The sequence below is a fragment of the Schistocerca piceifrons genome, unplaced genomic scaffold, assembly GCF_021461385.2.
Source record: "Schistocerca piceifrons isolate TAMUIC-IGC-003096 unplaced genomic scaffold, iqSchPice1.1 HiC_scaffold_936, whole genome shotgun sequence".
NCBI classification, from domain to species: Eukaryota; Metazoa; Arthropoda; class Insecta; order Orthoptera; family Acrididae; genus Schistocerca; species Schistocerca piceifrons.
In genome coordinates this window covers 3,664,002-3,669,001 of record NW_025729208.1, presented here as the reverse complement: position 1 = coordinate 3,669,001, position 5,000 = coordinate 3,664,002, and the positions used below count along the sequence as shown (strand labels likewise).

General features: G+C 56.2%; 2 non-coding genes across 2 annotated transcripts; both read right to left on the bottom strand.

Moving 5' to 3' along the window:
• Positions 1–203: 203 nt before the first annotated feature.
• On the bottom strand, positions 204–359 carry LOC124772004. Its single transcript, XR_007013695.1, has one exon. It is a non-coding gene; the product is annotated as a 5.8S ribosomal RNA (ribosomal RNA).
• Positions 360–710: 351 nt separating this feature from the next.
• On the bottom strand, positions 711–2,638 carry LOC124771408. Its single transcript, XR_007013419.1, has one exon. It is a non-coding gene; the product is annotated as a small subunit ribosomal RNA (ribosomal RNA).
• Positions 2,639–5,000: the final 2,362 nt, after the last annotated feature.

Here is a 5,000-nt window from a genome sequence, read left to right as displayed (position 1 = left end):
CCTGCTCTGAGGTCGTTGTACGAGGTGTCGCACGCCACACCGCCAGCCGGCTGTGCACGCTACCGAGAAAGTACCGGTATGCGAACCGCCAGGCGACGGGCGCGCATCGCACGTTTGAGGAGACGCGGCCGGCCCCACAGGCGGCCGCGACACTCCCAGGTCTGCGAAGCGGGGCAAACGCCGCGCGCTTCAGTATACGTAGCCGACCCTCAGCCAGACGTGGCCCGGGAACGGAATCCATGGACCGCAATGTGCGTTCGAAACGTCGATGTTCATGTGTCCTGCAGTTCACATGTCGACGCGCCAATTTGCTGCGTTCTTCATCGACCCACGAGCCGAGTGATCCACCGTCCTGGGTGATCTTTTCTCAGTTTCCGCCGTCTCTTTCGAGACGGTCGCATAGGCGGGAGTGAGGCGTGTGGCGGCCCCTGTTCCAGCGTTCTGTGTCCAACGGCCTCACGGCCGACGGGCGTCGTACGGCTCCACACCGGAGCGGACAGGCACTCGGGCGAAAGTCATTCAAAACCGGCGCCAGGCGCCAGGTGCCGCAGGCCAGCCGCTCCAGCGCTTCAGCGCTCGTACCACACAACATTGCCGCTAGTTTTGAGAGGCACGCGTGGTTCCGCACGCGGCGCACGGCTACGGCGAGCCGTACAGGTAGCGTGTTGCGCGACACGACACGCACATCGAAAGACATGCAGTCTAGTCGGTAATGATCCTTCCGCAGGTTCACCTACGGAAACCTTGTTACGACTTTTACTTCCTCTAAATGATCAAGTTTGGTCATCTTTCCGGTAGCATCGGCAACGACAGAGTCAATGCCGCGTACCAGTCGAAGACCTCACTAAATCATTCAATCGGTAGTAGCGACGGGCGGTGTGTACAAAGGGCAGGGACGTAATCAACGCGAGCTTATGACTCGCGCTTACTGGGAATTCCTCGTTCATGGGGAACAATTGCAAGCCCCAATCCCTAGCACGAAGGAGGTTCAGCGGGTTACCCCGACCTTTCGGCCTAGGAAGACACGCTGATTCCTTCAGTGTAGCGCGCGTGCGGCCAGAACATCTAAGGGCATCACAGACCTGTTATTGCTCAATCTCGTGCGGCTAGAAGCCGCCTGTCCCTCTAAGAAGAAAAGTAATCGCTGACAGCACGAAGGATGTCACGCGACTAGTTAGCAGGCTAGAGTCTCGTTCGTTATCGGAATTAACCAGACAAATCGCTCCACCAACTAAGAACGGCCATGCACCACCACCCACCGAATCAAGAAAGAGCTATCAATCTGTCAATCCTTCCGGTGTCCGGGCCTGGTGAGGTTTCCCGTGTTGAGTCAAATTAAGCCGCAGGCTCCACTCCTGGTGGTGCCCTTCCGTCAATTCCTTTAAGTTTCAGCTTTGCAACCATACTTCCCCCGGAACCCAAAAGCTTTGGTTTCCCGGAGGCTGCCCGCCGAGTCATCGAGGAACTGCGGCGGGGATCGCTGGCTGGCATCGTTTATGGTTAGAACTAGGGCGGTATCTGATCGCCTTCGAACCTCTAACTTTCGTTCTTGATTAATGAAAACATACTTGGCAAATGCTTTCGCTTCTGTTCGTCTTGCGACGATCCAAGAATTTCACCTCTAACGTCGCAATACGAATGCCCCCGCCTGTCCCTATTAATCATTACCTCGGGTTCCGAAAACCAACAAAATAGAACCGAGGTCCTATTCCATTATTCCATGCACACAGTATTCAGGCGGGCTTGCCTGCTTTAAGCACTCTAATTTGTTCAAAGTAAACGTGCCGGCCCACCGAGACACTCAATAAAGAGCACCCTGGTAGGATTTCAACGGGGTCCGCTCGGGACGCACGAGCACGCACGGGGCGGTCGCACGCCTTCGGCTCGCCCCACCGGCAGGACGTCCCACGATACATGCCAGTTAAACACCGACGGGCGGTGAACCAACAGCGTGGGACACAAATCCAACTACGAGCTTTTTAACCGCAACAACTTTAATATACGCTATTGGAGCTGGAATTACCGCGGCTGCTGGCTGGAATTACCGCGGCTGCTGCACCAGACTTGCCCTCCAATAGATACTCGTTAAAGGATTTAAAGTGTACTCATTCCGATTACGGGGCCTCGGATGAGTCCCGTATCGTTATTTTTCGTCACTACCTCCCCGTGCCGGGAGTGGGTAATTTGCGCGCCTGCTGCCTTCCTTGGATGTGGTAGCCGTTTCTCAGGCTCCCTCTCCGGAATCGAACCCTGATTCCCCGTTACCCGTTACAACCATGGTAGGCGCAGAACCTACCATCGACAGTTGATAAGGCAGACATTTGAAAGATGCGTCGCCGGTACGAGGACCGTGCGATCAGCCCAAAGTTATTCAGAGTCACCAAGGCAAACGGACCGGACGAGCCGACCGATTGGTTTTGATCTAATAAAAGCGTCCCTTCCATCTCTGGTCGGGACTCTGTTTGCATGTATTAGCTCTAGAATTACCACAGTTATCCAAGTAACGTGGGTACGATCTAAGGAACCATAACTGATTTAATGAGCCATTCGCGGTTTCACCTTAATGCGGCTTGTACTGAGACATGCATGGCTTAATCTTTGAGACAAGCATATGACTACTGGCAGGATCAACCAGGGAGCTGCGTCAACTAGAGCTGAGCAGCCGGCCGCCCGGGAGTGTGTCCCGGGGGCCCGCGCGAACACGCAAGCGTCCGCTCAATCATTCTGCAAACAGGAGGAGGCTGAGCTCCCCTGCACAATACACCTCGAAACCCTCTCAGGTCCCGGCGGCGCGCAGCGCCGTCCCAAGTACTTGGTCGGGTTCGAGAGAGGCGCAATCGCCCGGAGTTAGGCGAGTAGACGCTTTCGGTGCGACCACCCGTGCTCCCAACTGAGCTTGCCGCTGCCGACAGAGGCCCGGGAGCGTGCTGTCGTGGCATTGCCGGCGGGAGACAACACGCGCCACCTACGGTGACCGGCAGCTCCAACGCCAGCGCCACAGAAGGACAAAAGCCCCACTTGGGTGCCGAAGCGAACTCTCCCAGCACAGCGCACGCGCCAACACATCCGCACAGCTGCGATACAAACCACCAGCGAGAACCGCTGGGGCGACCGAGCAGCAGACGGCGTCGCGGCGCCGAGCGCCGGGCGGCAGCGCATCCTCAACGCACACAGTCCTCAATCGGACCAGCACACTGAAGATGTCCACCGCGCTTCGCACCGGGCCCGCGAGGACCTACTTTGGCCGCACGGCGCCGCGCGCAGGGTGCGCCGGCGCGCAGCTGCGACGCCTGCCGCGTCCGTCGGCCGGCGCGCCTGCCACTGGCCGCCCCCACCAGCCGGCTGTAGCGCGTGCGCCCACGCACCGCGCGGCCAGCACGCCGGGAGGCGCCCCCTCACCGGCCGGGGACGGTCCCACCCAGCCACCGCCGCGTATCGCTTCACACCCAGATGCCGTTCAGTTTCGTCGGCATGGTGGGTATCGCTGGAACAACCGGTTAGTACCTCAACCTATCGTCGCCATCACCGATTCACCCCTAGCGAGAACAACCGCACCACAACAGGTTACCATTTGTTCATTTGCGTAACTTCACCAGAAAACGCAGGCGTCCATCGCCATTTGCAACTTCCACGATTATTGCATGCCTGTGTCAGGTGTCACGCCACACTACGTCTGCCCACATACACGCAACAAAATGTGCACGCCTAGACAATACGTGGAAGGTGGCCCCCGTACGTATGCGATGTCCATTGCTCGAACGACTGTCAACCGGCCTCTGTAGCATGTCGCAGATATGGAACGCGGTGCACCATGCCATCACGGTGTGTGAGGAGAGACGACTAGGTCCGAATACATCAACAGACAGCTCATGCTGATCGCCATCCACGGCGTCCGTTCCTCCCACACGTCTCTATGGCGTACCACACTGCAATCCAGCTCTCATAGGGAGACGACACGTAGCTGCGTGCACAATATTTGCACTGTATGGTCCGCCGTTTTTGGGCGCAGTCGTTGTACGGTCACACATGTGCCACGATGTATCATTCAGTACATAAGGACGAATGTGCAGTACAGATTGTGGTTTACGCGTACGACATTAGCGGACAGTTGACACAGGCCGCACCACAACGTAGCCTGAGTACGTCGCATGCGGAGGGCATTGAACATGCAAAGTTCTCACCAACCAGCTTGCGAAGGCAGGGGGCAAGGTGGGGACGTGGGGAGGGGCGGCATGTACGTCCTGCTGCCATCCACATTACAGTGTACAGCAGGAGCATGTGGAAAGTGAGCAAGACTTGCAAGGTGTTTAACATGAAGCGATACACAGGGGAGCGGGGAGTGCGAGTAGCGAACTATATTGCGAGGGTTGCGGGTGGGCAACACTACACTAATTGAACGAGTCGTATAACAATTACAGAGCAGGTTTAGGCGACAACGTGGGTTACGTTAGGCGACAACGTGGGTTAGGTTAAGGCACGACGTGGGTTAGGTTAAGGCACGACGTGGGTTAGGTTAAGGCACGACATGGGTTAGGTTAAGGCACGACATGGGTTAGGTTAAGGCACGACATGGGTTAGGTTAAGGCACGACATGGGTTAGGTTAAGGCACAACATGGGTTAGGTTAAGGCACAACATGGGTTAGGTTAAGGCACAACATGGGTTAGGTTAAGGCACAACATGGGTTAGGTTAAGGCACAACATGGGTTAGGTTAAGGCACAACATGGGTTAGGTTAAGGCACAACATGGGTTAGGTTAAGGCACAACATGGGTTAGGTTAAGGCACAACATGGGTTAGGTTAAGGCACAACATGGGTTAGGTTAAGGCACAACATGGGTTAGGTTAAGGCACAACATGGGTTAGGTTAAGGCACAACATGGGTTAGGTTAAGGCACAACATGGGTTAGGTTAAGGCACAACATGGGTTAGGTTAAGGCACAACATGGGTTAGGTTAAGGCACAACATGGGTTAGGTTAAGGCACAACATGGGTTAGGTTA